The following is a 16,148-nucleotide window of genomic DNA, read 5'->3' as shown; positions in this document are numbered from 1 at the left end:
GGGGTTTTCTTCAAAACCTTTCTTCACGCCCACAAAGTACCCTAATAACTGCATGAAGTTGGTGGATTTATCTTACCTGTTAGCCCCATTGTGGAGGGATTGTCTCCACTTTTCTCTTGTTATGTTTGCAAGTGAATTCTTAATATGCCTATTCCCTATAAGCTGAATTCCTCTCTTTTTTGGGTCTCCAACCTGAAACCACCATTAACAACAGATACCTGTTCTCCAAATGTGAATCCTTTCCCCAGGATGCTCCACTTGTCTTCCAATGTATTGTCTTCCAGATAGCTTCCTGCTAAATCTTCCTCACTCTAACTTCTGCAAAGAAACGGTAGAAAATGAAATTTACAATCACAATGTCTTTGGAAAAATGGAGCCTAGTAAATAAAATCCTTTTTGTTCTACTGAACATTTGGATGGGTTTGGATATGCAAAAGTGGGTCTGGACCTTATCATGGAAATAGATACCCATAAGAACGGCTGTGCTCTGCATAAAAAATGAGAATTTGCATTGGGGCTGTATGGGGGAATATAGGACGTTCTGGCATTTAAAAAAAAAAAAAAAAAAAGAGAATTTGCATGTAATATAGGAGTGAGAGGGTATTGAGGAGCTCCTAGACAGAGGAGAAACAGAAAGAGAAACAAGGTAACAAATATATTGCTAAGCCCCTTTATGGGTGAGAAATTAATTGAATAATTCCTGGCAGAAGGACTTTTAAAAAGTGCATAGTTTCAAGGGGAAGCCGTTCACATTTTTGAAATGTTGTTATTCATACCCCATTTGTCTTTCTAAATTTTCACTAAAATCTGATAAAAACTAAATGCCTCTTGGTAATGTGTAAACACGTGTATATGTTGGGGGGAAAGGGGAATCGCGGTGTTATGAGTATATATCAAGTGAGAAAGGGATAGAATTAGCAAACGGGTTGAGATGGTGCAGAATGAGACACCCTGCATAAGAATTCGTGAGACCATCCATTCACAGTCCATTGTTCAATAAAAGCAGAACTTGGAGCCTGACATCATAACAGTAACAAGGATGAGAAGGAGGAAGCAAAAGAGAAGAATGAAAAGGGGGAAATAATCTATACTTATAAAGAAGCCAGTATTCTAAATGCTTTGCTTTAGTTATGTAAGGATGAGAATGTAATCCCCAACACCTGCCTCCTTCCCCCAGAGTTACAGAAATCTTAGCATTCCAGAGTATTGTAATGGTTCTAAAAGTGAACATTCTAGATTCCTATCATAGGAGACCTCACTAACATCTGGTTAGCTTTTAAGAGTTAGCTTTACCCAACTGGTGTTCCTAGTTTTCTCTACTGTTATTCCTAGTCCCTTGTCAAGACTATCTCATCATGCCCCAAACTGGTGTATATTTCTCCATACAGTTTCCAGAAAGGAGAAGAAAACAGTTTCATAATCAACTTTGAAGTTCTCAGATGGTTCTTTTTTCAAGAGTTAAGGCAGCTCTTGGCTGCCCTCTTCAGGGATCAAGTCCCTAAGCGGCTTGTCGCTGTTGACCAGAAACCAGGTAAATCCCAGCTACCCTTTGAGCTGGGGTTAGTCATAGTTTTGTGTACATGACTCTCCTCTTTTACTGCTGCCATGGGATCTGAGCAATGGCGTTGAACACACACATACATACCAATGTACCAATGTGTGTGGTAAAATAAATATACATACACATATATTCATATCTGCTTTTTAATCTCTTAAATGGTGTTGCTACTTTACCAACAAGGAAGATTTTGTGGAAGGAAAAAAAAAAAAGAAATGCAGAGCCTTCTCAGATAATAAAACATTAAATCAATCCAATAAATTTAGATAACGTTATCTGGCATTTATCTATTAAATAACCTCTTCTAAAAATTTCACATGCAGATTACATATCATAAAAATTAATAAAAATCTCCAGGAAAAAAAATTTTTACACTATTCCAGGGTGGCTAGTTTTTTAAAATTAAATTGAAATATGAAGAGTAAGTGAATATGCTTGATGTTCCTAAAGCTTCCAGCATGTTCCATTGATTTTTTGTAGCACACATGTTCCCTCTACTCACAATTTTTTGAAAGATTTATTTATTTATGCATACAAGAACTGAGGTACAAGTCAGAAGTGGGGAGGGGGGTGAGAGGATTCACCAGAGATAGGGTGGGGAACAGAATAGGAGAACTGACTGAAATACACTGTTGAGGGGAGCAGCAGGCAAGACAGGAGAGGTCTGCTGGGCCATGTGGGTCAGCTCCCTGGCCGGGGATTGAACTTCTGCTGCAGTGGCTGCTGATAGCTTCACAGTGCTGACACTTAACCCCTTGTGCCACCAGGGAGGCCCTGTTTAGATCCCTTATTTACCTTTACAATCTACTTTTGTTACAGGGCAGGGAGAGGGCACCCCAAGCCCTGCAAACCTGCCTGCTCTAAATAGGTTCTGCCATCCGCCGCATCAACATAAAATATATGAGACTTTAATGGGAAGGAACTTTAATACAATTAGGAAACTACATGAAAGAGCCCAAAGTTACCTGTCCCCTCAAAGGTAAAAGTCCACCCAAACGGGATTGGCCCAGAGCAAGGCCCCAAAGCCGGCCACAAGTCTAAAGCATCTTCCAGTGGGGACCCACAGAAAAGGATCAGAAACAACCAGACAAGTCTGGGAGGAAAAGAGCAAAATCAAAATCAAGACAAAAATTGCCATTATCACCTCCCCACGGGTCTCTCACTCACATCTGTGTCACCCAGTCCACAACCAAAAGGCAAGCGCAGTTTCTTCACGTGTCTCTCGGCTCCATGTGCCTCCTCCAGGTCTCCTTCTGGCTCTCCATCCTGCTTCCTTCCTTCCTCAGTTTCCTCTGCAGCTTCTTCTTTCTCTCAGCTCCACCCTTCTTTTGGGTGGGGCAGGAAACCTGGAACCTCCCGCTTTCCTGGGGACCACCCTGTTATACTTTGTCTTTTGAAAGGAATAAAAATAACAGGGATAAATTATAGCATCAAAAATGACATGGAATTAGGACCTCCCTGGTGGCACAAGGGGTTAAGCACCGCACTATGAAGCAATCCTCAGCCTCTGCAGAACAAGTTCAATTCCTGGCCAGCCTGGGAGCAACCCACATGGGGCAGCAAACCTCTTCTGACACACCTGCTGCTCCCCTTAGCAGTGTATTACAGTAGCTACGTCTGCTCTGCTCCCCACTCTGTCTTTGGTGAATCCTCTCACCCCCTGCACCTTTGGCCTGTGCCCCAGTTCTTGGATGCATAAGTAAATAAATCTTTAAAAAAAATTGGATATGAACACAGGCACTTGAAATGTTTTAGAATATCCAAAATTCAATCAGGATTTAACCTTTTAGACAATCAAAATGAGAGATCTCCTCAATGGATTAGCATTTCTAAAAGGAAAACACTAAAGAGAGTTCTCTCTAATTCAGGAATTCCCCTCAGGAGAGGGAAGGTAGGAGGGGTAGGAGGGAGGGGTGGGCAGGAACTGAAAGATGACCTGAGGGAGAAGTGGGGTTGGATGACCTTTACTGTTCTTACTGCAGTGCAATATTATAAGGGAGGAACATCACCTGAGGGGGATCTGGGAATTTGTGAGAGTGTTTTATATTGTTACAAAGATAGCATTTAATGAACATAAATTTAGTCAACATAACTTGTTTCAAAGATAAATATTAAGTATTCTTTTCTACTTTTAATATGCATTGAATTTCCTGGGAATGCAACTACTGAATAAACTGAAGGAAAACTGTACTTCCTTTCATGGGAAACATTCCAAATTTAAGAAAATAATAACACTTATTGCATGCTAGCTAAAGTTGTCTATATATTCCACTACTTTTAGTCAGCATGTGTGGCTTTTTCCATATGAGAACGGTTAAAAAATCAATTGAGGCATACCAAAAAATAAATTTATTTGACCAAAACTTGAACCAGGTAGCATCCAATCTAGTAGATAGAAAACAGCTTAGAAAAGCTGTATGCAATAAAAGAGTTTTATAAGCAGCAGGGAGTGGGATCAAGGAAGTTATATTAGGCAAAAAAGCAATTCGATTATTGCAAGGTTTGTTCATGTTAAGGGGCTTCAGGGGTCTATGAGGCAGATTATGTACCTAGTGGTGGTCAGGAGATTCCTGATCAGGTTTAAGATTCCATTACTAGGAGAATAGAAACTGTAATGAATGCTTGGGTTAGTGACCTGGCGCTTAGCATCAGTAACTTTTTGTTTTTTTAATTGTACAGAAATACAACTGTTGTAGTGCAACCCCGATACAAAACGGGGTGCCTGACTGTGCGCTTAAAAGGACTTATCAATGCTCTACTGCAGGCACACACGAAAGGTTAATAAAAGGTTTATTTACAAGGGAAGGGGAGATGAGGAAATGTATAGCTCAGGGAGAAAAGTGGGAGACAAAGTTTTAAATGAGACCTACCCGATCCGCTGATCTGGAATCCCAAATGGCGCTCTGAGAGCTGGCCGCAAGCCAGGAGCCGTGAAGCCAGGAGGCGAGCTATAGCGAGCCCCCTAAGGCCCACGTATTTGGTTTTTATACCCAACCTGGCTGCTTAACTCCACCCTCAGGTCCCAGCCACCCTCCCTTTGGTGGTGATGGGATTTGTCTTTCCCAATGTCTTGATGGCTTTAGTCTGGACTGGGAGTGGAGTCCACAAAGCCTGTATGGGATTAGCTCAGGACATCATTTCTCCCTAACACGACCACCCTATTAAGCATTCCACTGAAACTATGACAAAGTGTTTGTATGTTGAATTGTGCTTTATTGTAAATTTCCTTTTGATTACAGTAAAAGGGGCAACAGAAATATTTTATTTTAAAAAGAGAAATGGCAAAATAGAAAAAACAAAAAAAGAAGAAAAAAATTAAAAAAAAAAAAAAAAAGAAAAGAAAAGACAACGGTATAAATATATAGAGCTGAGACCCAAGGCCTGGTATAAGAGCTTTTCACTTTGGGATTGATAGCTTCCTTCAGACAGAACACCCTGAAATCCTGGAAACCTTTCATTTACATCTAAGCATACACATTTACATAAGAACTCTACCCTTTAGTATATGCAAACAGAGCAACTCTTTTGATATTTGAACATGAGATAATGGGAAAGTGTGTATGAATAGTTTATTTAATAAACAAACTAGACTTAGTGGGGTTCAAGCAGAAAACAACTTTATTCCTTTCCACTCTTGTGCTTGTAAATCCTCTCTCTGGAATGATTCTCTGTCCCAGGATAAAATCAGGGCTTGTTCCAATCTGTGTTTACTCTCACTTTCAGAATAAATAGATCAGAATAAATAGATCTAGTTTAATATTCTATATTCCAGGCTTTCACTATTTCAAATTCTCCCCTCCCTCAAATGCTAACCTTTTCATTTTTTTAAATTTTAAACTTTTGGTGGGTGTAGGAGCAGTTTCTTCCCTATTTTCTACTTCTCTGCCCTGAATTTCAAGGTTGCCTTGCCCCCTCCTGTTTAATTGAAGGGGTTGGGGATCAGGAGAGGAAATAGGAAAAGGGGCCCAGAGGTTTCACACAGCTGTAATCTGTCATTGGTGTTCTCTAGATTGCAGATTCCAAGTTCTGATTCTCTCCCAGATAGTGCTTTTCTAGACACTTAGGAAATACCTCCTCTTGGAGAATTTCTAAGCTTCAAGACCATACTTTAAATTCCCACTGACTCCTCTAGCTGGTTAGTCCCTGGTTTTGACAAAGATTCTCTCAAGCAATTTCTGGCCACATTCCTCTTTGACATTTCTCAAGGAGGCCACAAGCTTGGCCTTTAAAGACTTAAACACTGACTTGGTTTCTAACTGTGCAAAGCTACATGCCTAGGATGATCCAGGCTCCTTTAACATTCTGGCCTGAGGAAACTCAAGGCTTCCAAAAAACTTTACTATGTGTTCCAGTCATCAAAGAGACAGGTCCCTGTCATGAAGATAGGCCTCAGTGGGAAGGTGGGAATTTAACTTCATCCAAATGGGTTTCACATAAATCAACCGTGCCCCCCCCCCTTGTTTTTTGTAACTTTTCACTTCTTGGACTTTACTGAGTCCTTTCTCATTCTTCTTATTCCCTCATTCTTCCTTTAAAATGCCAGCTCATCTCTATACAGATGGTAGTTGAATTCAGATCACAGTGGGACTCTTTTCCGTATTGCCAGAAAAAGGGAGGCTCCAGGTTCCTGGCCCCACCCTGTTTACTGCAATAGTATGAAACTGATTAAAATTTGTCCTTACCACTTTAACTAGTGGCCTGCTGTGTTCTTTTACAATATCCAGTGACCCACTGCTCTGTTGGAGTCATGACTCTCCAGGAGGTCTTCTAGGGTCAAATCCAATTCCTTTCACTGAGTCCACCTCTGGCCTTTGGGTAACAATTGCATTCTCTACCCCACCAATCTTAGGGTGCAGACCATTCCCAATACAGCCTTCTTGCTTAGCTCTGTTGTCAGACAAGTAGGTCACCGGAGTCTTGCGTTTATAAGGTCTTAGTCAGGTATCCTGTCTTTCCTCTTAATTCATTTAAGGATGGTCTAAATACCTTTCTCCCTTTGCTCACTGCCCAGGACATTAGGTAGTAGGGAGAACATCACCACAATAATATAATAAATATTTTATATTCAATGCTTTTTGATTCCTAAAATCAAAAAACAAATTAAAAAACAAAGGAATTCTAAAGGATTTTCCCAGTTTAGTTTTCTTTCTCTCTTATTGAGTTTTATTTTCTCATTCCAAGTCTATGTTTGTATAATTTTTTGGGTTCCCAACTTTTTCCCCAAAAGTGATTGTCTTCCTTCACCTTTTTATACTTCTAAAAGTTTGGCTGAATTCATCCTTTTCAGAACAAAAGAAGGAGACTTCTCAGAGTCTTTCTCAGACTCCCATTTCATTCTGCTGAAGTGAAAAGAGCTACTGCCTTGGACGATAGTGGAAAACTGGATAAGATAAATTGCTTCCTTTTCAATTTACTTTCCACAAAAGGGAACCCACTTTAAAGGAAACTTATTTATAGATAGAATAAATGAATTTGATTCTTTTTTTGGGCTAGCCATAGTGGTGACACAAAAAGAGAAAGAAAAACACCAGAATTGTTACACTTACCCCATTGGTTGTTTCAGGGCCACTTCTTTTACCAGAAACTGAAGGTTTTTCACAATTCACTGTTGATATCATGGATGAAAGAAAACATTGCATGGGCATCAGTCATCCTACAAGACAAGGAGCCTGAATTCATAGGTATTCCTTAGACTGGAAGTGACATTCCAATTCAAACTAGTAAAGTAATAAAGGGAATCTATTTACCTATGTTACTATGAATTTCAGAGATGGTCACTGCCTCAATAAGAATTAGGTGCAAGAACTAAAAGAATGTCAATACTCTGATTATATTTGTCTCTGAAAGCTACATGAAAGGCAGGTAGAAATTCAGAAATTTTCCACTGGAAATTCCAGATTTATACCCTGTCAGTTTTAGTAATCCCAATGGAATGAGAATACTTCCTGGTAGCATCTGCAGAAAAGTCTTAGAAGGTTTTGACTGGTCTAAATTGAGTCAGGTACCCCAAGTCAATGTTGTGGTCATGGAGATTAGGTTCCAGTTAGGCAAGGGGAATTGGTAATAGTTGGGGTCAGCCCCACTCATACCACACAGCAAGACTTCTCTCAAGAATCTGGTATTCTCTTACCAGAGGAAAAGGAAAATAAGTGTTGACCAGACCTCAAAAGTTTTATTTTAAAATTTTTATTTATTTTTAATTTATGCATACAATAATTGGGGTGTAGGCCGGAGGTGCTGGGCAGTGCAGGGGGAGGGGATGAGAGGATTCACCAGAGACAGAGTGGGAAGTAGAACAGGCAGATCCACCAAAATATACCACTAAGGAGGGCAGTGGGTGGCACAGGAGAGGTCCACTGCACCATGTGGGTTAGCAACCTGGCAGGGGATCAAATCCATGCCACAGTGGCTGCTGATAGCTTGATAGCACTGAGCTTAAAACCCTTATGCCACCAGGGAGCTCACCCCCCACCAAATTTTTTTTTAAAGATTTATTTGTATTTATACATACAACAACTGAGGTACAAGCCAGAGGTGCGAGGGGTGAGAGGATTCACCAGAGACAGAGTGGGGAACAGAACAGGCAGATCAACTGAAATACACTGCTGAGGGGAGCAGTGGGCGAGTCAGGGGAGGTCTGCTGCACCATGTGGCTAGCTCCCTGGCCAGGGATAGAACTCAGTGCTGCCGTGGCTGCAGAAAGCTTCATAGGTTGTCTTTACCCCTTGTGCCACCAGGGAGGCCTCCCACCAAATTTTTTAAAAAATCTCTATTTTAAATTTCTTCCAATTATTTATTTATTTATTTATTTATTTATTTATTTATTTATTTATTTATATACAAGAACGGGGTACAGGCCAGATGCGTGGGAGGATTTGCCAGAGACAAAGTGGGGAACAAAACAGGCAGACTGACAAAATACACTGCTGAGGGGAGCAGTGGGTGAGACAGGAGAGGTCTGCTTCGCCATGTGGGATTCTTGCTGGCCAGCAGGGATCGAACCCACGCTGCAGAGGCTGTGGACAGCTTCACGGTGCAGCACTCAAACCATCTACACCACCAGGGAGGCCCAAATGTGAGATTTAAAAGATAAAAATATAGGAATTCCTCAGACTATTATGTTATCTATTCTAATATTTAGTAAATTCCCATCTATTCATCTTTATTTCTTTTTTATTTATTTGTTTAGGGAAAGAAAAAAGTTTATTGAGGAGAAAAGGCTGGTGGAACCAGGAAAGGGAGGGGCAAGGAAGCCCCATCTTTATTTCTAAATAAACCATCATGCTCTGATTTATAGTCACATTTACTTTTGTAGGATTCTTGACAGAGATGTCAACTGTGATAAAATTTGCCTTAATAACTTTATAGGTTAGAAAGAGAAAACTAAAAAGCAATAAAATAAAACCAAGGGAGAAAATTCAGAAATAATATACATGCAAAGTAACTCTAAGAGCGAAGAAACAGTTCTGAGTTAATTAGTCACCTTAGTTGTCATTGGGTAAGTACTGGAGTAAGTGGGACAAAGAATTCCATACTGACTCTAAGTAATACTGATGAACAAATGGAGCAATCCTTAATTACTCACTGAAACAAGAAACTCAGGTATAGGAAATCCGCAGATAATTCAAGCATTTCATTTTCATCAGGAATTCTAGCTTCTTTCTCACGCCTTTAATCACCATTGTTAAGCATTAAAAGAATATTCTATTTGAGTTTCAATTCCTGTTCATTTCCCTGTCAATTTTGAGATGGAAGTGCTGACTAAAACTGAAATGTCTCAAAGTAGGGTAGTTATGAGATGATACAAATGGAAGGCAAAGAACCTTTCTAGGTTCACCAAAAGGCTCACTGCTAAAAAAATAAAAAGTTTGTAAGAATGGGGGTGGGTGATATGTCTATAAAAAGCTTTGAATAAAGTAGGGGTTTAAACCTATAGGTTTTTTGACATACAACTAGATGATAGCAAAAAAAAAAAAAAAAACTAGATGATAGCATTATCTGACTATTTCTCAAAGACAGAATTGAATTACAAAAGTCTTTATTTTCTAATTTTTTCTCATACATTTTGCTTTTACAGGTCCATGTCAGGCAATAGATTTATTTGGACAATATGCACTTTTTTTTACAATTAGATTTTTAACACTTCGTATTTTATCAGGATTTGAAAGGCATTCTAGAGATCTTACAAATCAATGAGGGAAAAAATCAATACTTTTCATCTGCCAAACAGTCAGAGGACTTGAACCAACAATTCACACATACACAAACACAGCTGATCGATGAACCTATGAAAAGGCATTCATGCAACCTCAATACTATTCAAAAGAATGCAAATTCAACCGTACTCAAAACGCTAAACATTTTATTTATTTATTTTTAGATTTACTTATGCATACAAGAACTGGGGTGTAGGCCAGAGGAGCAGGAGGTGAGAGGATTCACCAGAGTGGGGAGCAGAACAGATGGATCTACTGAAATACACTGCTGAGGGGAGCAGCAGGCAAGGGAAGAGAGGTCTGTTGTGCCATGTGGGTCAGCTCTCTGGGCAGAGGATCGAACTCATGCCACAGTGGCTGTCAATAGCTTGATAGCACTGTGTCTTTAACACTTGAGCCACCAAGGACATCCCAAAACACTAAACATTTTAAAGATATGATTTTTATTTTAAAAACATCAGGGGTATTCTCAGATGTTTCTAGGGAAAAAAATTGGTAGAACATTTCTGAAAGGCAATATTTGTACACACACACATATATAGTCAAATATATTCTTTTAGCAATTTGATATTTCTAGGAACATATTCTAAAAAGTAAAGCATCATGTACACTAAAAAATTCAAAAATTTATTTTAGGAAGAGCAACCACGACATGTGACTTGGTCTATTAAATCCTGCCAGCCGGCCAACATGACCAAGAAGTCAAATCAAATAGTCAAATATCAATAAATAAATGATTTATTGACCAAATCACAACCCAGTTATAATCATTGGCTTTTTTCTTGTCTTATCTTCACAAACATTTATCTACTTTTGAATCTGTTCATATGTATTCAAATCATGAAATCTGAAGTCTAATGGGTAAGACATATATGTCAAACAATCATAAAAATAAGTTTAATTTATAATTATGATCGGTAATATAAGGAAGAGCACAGGGAGACCTAGGGAATCAGGGAAGACTGCCCAAGGAAGTGACATTTAGACTGAGACTTGAAAGTTTGTAAGAATTCGTGAAAAACATGTGTTCAACTAGAAGGAGCAGTCTGTGTGATGCCCATTTACACAACTGTGTGTTAGAAGAGTGATAGAGAAGTGTAATATATAGGAGAAACACATGGTATGTAGGAAAAAACCAATAGATGGCAAGGGTGGTTTCAGCCACCATCATCTCTCACCTGGGTTAATGCAATAGTCTGTTAGCTTCTTTCTCTTCCTGGAGATTCATTTTCCTAATCTCTTCTCCAGAAGATCACAAGAGGGCCCTTTTATCTCTCTCTCTCTCTCTCTCTCTCTCTCTCTCTCTCTCTCTCTCTCTCACACACACACACACACACACACACACACACACACACAATAAAAGACTTTACAAAGTCTTCAGGACAAACATCTAGTCTCCCTAGCACCAGGTCAAGTTCCTGTGACAGTCTGTGCTCTTTCTTCTCCAGCAACTTTTCGTGGTTTCCAAAAGCCTGTGTGTTATGGGTTTCTTCTCTTTGCATCTTTGGAAATATCTTGCTTTGGCTTATTTTCATTTTTGCAACTCTGGCTGTGCAAAAGCTTCTAAAACCGGAAGCCTCTTTGCTTGTAGAATTCTGTTTAATTTGCCACTCATTATTATTATCATACGTAATTGATATATAACATTATATTAGTTTTAGGTATACAATATAATGATTTGATATTTGTATATATTATAGTGTGAGGACCACAATGTCTAGTTAACTGTCACTGTACATAGTTATAATATTTTTTCCTTATAAGCCATGCATCTTAATTTTTAAGACTTCTTGTAAAAAAGTATCTTGTAGTACTCTGTGCTTACACTAATAAACTTATTTACTCCACAAATATTTATTGAATGGTTACTATTGCTTGGCATTATTCTAGGCATGGGAAGATACAGCAGCAAAATAGATATATTAGTTTCATCCTTCAGGCTATAAAGGATTATATCTTAAGCATTTCTGTATCTTCAACAGATAGCACAGAAACATAAAAAGAAATTTGAGTTCAACTGAGCTAGAATCCAAGCCCAAGTCGGCCTAATTTCAAAGTTCATGCTTTTTCAACTACTATATAAAATTCAGGCTGAATGGACTCTATTAAAGCAAAAATAGTTAACACTATATATTAAGAAAAAATGGCAAAATAGAGCACAGTTAACTAGGGCCTGTTCCTTCATAGGCCCTTAATAATGTTATCTTGTAATTCTTCCTTTGAAATTATCATCCTTGGCTCAACGATCTACCCACTGGCAAATTACCATCATTTTTCACTCCCCCCTCCTTCCTTCTATACTTGCTCTCTGAATTCAGAAACATTCATTAACAAATGGTTTATAATAGGAAAAAAAATTAGATATCAATGTAAATGTCCTTCCATAAGATACTGGTTAAATAAGACAAATTTTCCAATGGATTATAACACAATTCTTAAAAATAAAAAGTTAACGTTAAAAGTATTGACATGTCCACATATTAATAAGTTGAAAAAACAAATTGTAGAAGAGTAGGTATAGCATAGACCAATTTTATTAAAATGTATGTGTGTGACACATATGTACAAATGAGACACAGGGCAAGCTAGGAATTAGGCAGTTTTAGGGACACTACAGGAGGGGACCTCAGAGAGTTGAGGAAGTCTTCAGAAATAAGGGCAGCAAGAGGAATGTAACTAATTCCACCAAACATCCCAGGACCAAGGACAACATTGTTAACGATGGCCTTGGTTTCCTTCAGGTGATAAAGGGAGGCAGAGATTGGAGAAATGGAGAATGGTTTAATTTATGGACAACTTAGAAGGGCAGCTGTTTAACTTCAATGCAGGGATGCTCATCTGAGGACTGGGCCATAAAGATAAAAAAGTAACAAATGGGGAAAGAGAAAGCTGTTAGATAAGGAATGTGAAGATCCCCCACTCAGTAGCAAATTAAGTGAGACAGCCGAGAACTAACCAATCACAAAGAGACTGGTGGAGCTTTAGAATAATGAGGGAAAGAAGGCATATATTCCCTGAGACACAACTCCACTTTGGCTTCCTTGCCCCTCCCAGGCCTGGTTTCCTGGCCTGGGAGTCCCACTTTATTTCTGTCCCTTTTCTCCTAAATAAACTTTTTCTTTCTCAAAACAAACCTGCCTCTTCTCGCTTGCTTGCCTGAGAGTCTGCGAAGTTCCTGCTGCGACTTCATGAGACACCAACCGGTGGGGGTCTAGTGGCTGGGGCTCAGCGCTGCCCCTGCAGCCTGAGTTCATCTATATGATCACACCCTAAGTTGATCTATATGATTACTCTAATTCTGAAACTTAAAGGCTTAGTATAGGTATCAAAATGAGAAATCTTCAGTTTTACTTCCATATCTGACACCTTTGGCTTTTTTTTTTTTACCTTTGGCTTTTAAAATATGCTCTGTGATAATCAGGGTCAGTGTTATGAGAAATATTAAAGATGTAAGTAGAATGGTTTGGGAGGGTTGCCAGTCAGTTTTATAGGGGAGCCACGGATTTAATAAAGTTTTATAAATATATGATATATATACTTTCATAAAATGGGTATTCATGGGGGCAGGGGAGGAGAAGAGGGATTAGGATCAGAAAAAGGGGGTGGGAATTGTGTGGGGAATGTAACTAAAAAAAAATATGGGTATTCAGAGCCAAAAGTGGAGGATGCTACCCCAAAATGAACTTGAAAACCTAAGAGGATAAAGATAAGGAAAATCTTTATTTTTTGCCTTCACCTTTCTCTTTTCAAATAATACACAAATCAAGATTATTCCTTTGCAGTGTCCCATATGTTTATTATATTTGGAATCACAATGTAACAAAGTGGTCCAGCTCCAGATTCAGTTTCTCTTATATATATATTTTTAATTTTATTTATACAATCACTGGGTACAGTTAGAAGCACAGGAGGGTGAGAGAATTCACCAGAGCCAAAGCTGGGAGCAGAACAGGCAGAAGGACCGAAGTACATTCCTGAGGGGAGCAGCGGGCGGCAGGAGAGGTCTGTGTACCATGTGGGACCCTCACTGGCAGGCCAGGATCGAACCAGCGCTGCAGAGGCTGTGCACAGCTTCACAGTGTGGTGCTCAACCGCCTGCACCACCAGGGGAGGCCTTCTATGTACAATTTAAAACCACTACAGTGCAATAGCAGGACCACAATCAGCAGTGAAGAGAATTCCATCTAGCTAGTCACATTTATTGAAGGCCTCCTATGAGCTAAACATTGGTTTAGGTAAGGGATGAAGTATTATGTTTTTTTTTGAAATATTTATTTATGCATACAAGAGCTGCAGTACAAGCCAGAGGTGGGGTGGTGGTGGTGGTGGTGAAAGGATTCACCAGAGACAGAGTGGGGAACAGAACAGGCAGATTGACTTAAGTACACTGCTGAGGGGAGCAGAGGGAGAGTCAGGAGAGGTCTGTTGTGCCATGTGGGTTGCTCCCTGGCTGGGGATTGAACTGGTGCTGCAGAGGCTGTGTGTGTGGACAGCTTCATAGGTTGCGTCTTAACCCCTTGTGCCACCAGGGAGGCCCAGTATTATGGTTTCCTAAAGACTTTTTTTTTTTTTTAAAGATTTATTTATTCATTTACACAAGAACTGGGGTACAGGCCAGATGCGCGGGAGGGTGAGAGGATTCACCAGAGACAGAGTGGGGAACAGAACAGGCAGACTGACTAAATACACTGCTGAGGGGAGCAGCTGGCAAGATAGGAGAAATCCTCTGTGCCATGTGGGGCAGGCTCCCTGGCTGGGATCTAACTGAGCCAAGGCTTGGAGGCTGGGGACAACCTGATAGCACCTATGCTTTAACTCTTGCGCCACCAGGGAGGCCCTTGAAAGGTTTGGCGCAGTAAAGAAAAGGAGAGCCAGGCTAAATTTCTGAAGGGGGGGGGAAATTTATAGCGCCCTGGTGGGGATTCACGGACCCTAGGTTGGGGGTTGGTGAAGCTGCACACATTGCCAGCGGGAGGCCGGCTTTTACAGGGTGAGAGGTCAGGTGGAAGACTGGGTTTGCATGGCGGGAAAAGATTCTAGGGCGGGGAGGGGTTCATTGTCTGAATTTTCTTTTTTTTTTAATAGAGGCATGTTTTTCTTTATTTATTTGTTTGCTTGTTTGTTTGTTTTGTTTATACATGCACTGGGTACAGTCAGAAGCGCGGGAGGGTGAGAGAATTCACCAGAGCCAGAGCGGGGAGCAGAGCAGGCAGAGGACCGATACACTGCTGAGGGGAAAGCGGGCGGCAGGAGAGGTCTGCGCGCCATGTGGGACCCTCCTCCGGTGGCCGGGGAGCAGCCGGGGATTGAACCGGCGCCACAGAGGCCATGGGCAGCTTCGCAACCCAGCGCTCTACCGCTGCGCCACCGGGGAGGCCCCATTGTCTGAATTTTCTAGGCAGGCTTCTGCATTCCGGCCAGGTGGGCTTCCTGGGCTTTTGCATTCCGGCCTCCTGCATCGACCTTTCAGGCCTGATTATTTTTAAAAGGTTGGTATGGTTATCCTCTCCGTAAGAGAAGAGGTCTTGCTATATTTTGTAAGAGGTCTTGATATCTTTAAGAGGTCTTGATATATTTATCATACAAATCAAACATTAAATATCAAGGAGGGGCCTCCCTGGTGGGGCAGGGGTAAGTCTTAGTGCGCTATTGCCAGGCAAGGTGGGAGGAGTTCCATCCCCAGCTGGGTATGTGACCCACATGGTGCAGCAGACCTCTACTGACTCACAGGCTGCATCCCTTAGCAGTATATTTTGGTGGATCTGCCTGTTCTGTTCCCACTGTCTCTAGTGAATCCTCTCACCCCCTGCATCTCTGGCCTACGCCCCAGTTCTTCTACGCAAAAACAAATAAATGTTTAAAAAATAAATATCAAGGATAGTAACTGAGTATATAATTGCATAGTATAAACATACACTATGATTAAGTAGTAACCTGTTTGTCACACCCTAAGTTGTTTCTTCACTATTTGTTTTCAATTTGCTTTTGCCATTTAAAGGCACAATTCACTTGCATATTCAAATTATCAATTTTTCCTTTGTTTCTTGAAATGACATATTTAGAGAAGCAGAAGCAGATCCTGAAGCAATGGGAGGTGGTGGAAAGAATACGGATCAAGACCCTATAGATTTTGTATGCAAGCCTGGAACAGCCAAGTCATGGCGCCCAATTTCTGTGTTGCAAACCTTAAGCAGGTTTGCTTAATGTAAACCAGTTTCCTCATTTACCCAATGAGGGACGCAGCGCCCACTTCTGAGTTTGATATAAGCATTAAAGTGCCCCGCACAGACAACGCAATCCAGCAAGTGTTAAAAATGTGAATTACCTGTATTCAGTCAGGCATTATATTAATTGGCAAGAGTGTCTACCTCCCC

This window comes from Talpa occidentalis, unplaced genomic scaffold (assembly GCF_014898055.3).
Source record: "Talpa occidentalis isolate TD23 unplaced genomic scaffold, MPIMG_talOcc4v2.1 talOcc4.6, whole genome shotgun sequence".
Classification (NCBI taxonomy): Eukaryota; Metazoa; Chordata; class Mammalia; order Eulipotyphla; family Talpidae; genus Talpa; species Talpa occidentalis.
The sequence above is the reverse complement of the archived record's forward strand: the minus strand, read 5'-3'. Positions refer to the sequence as shown.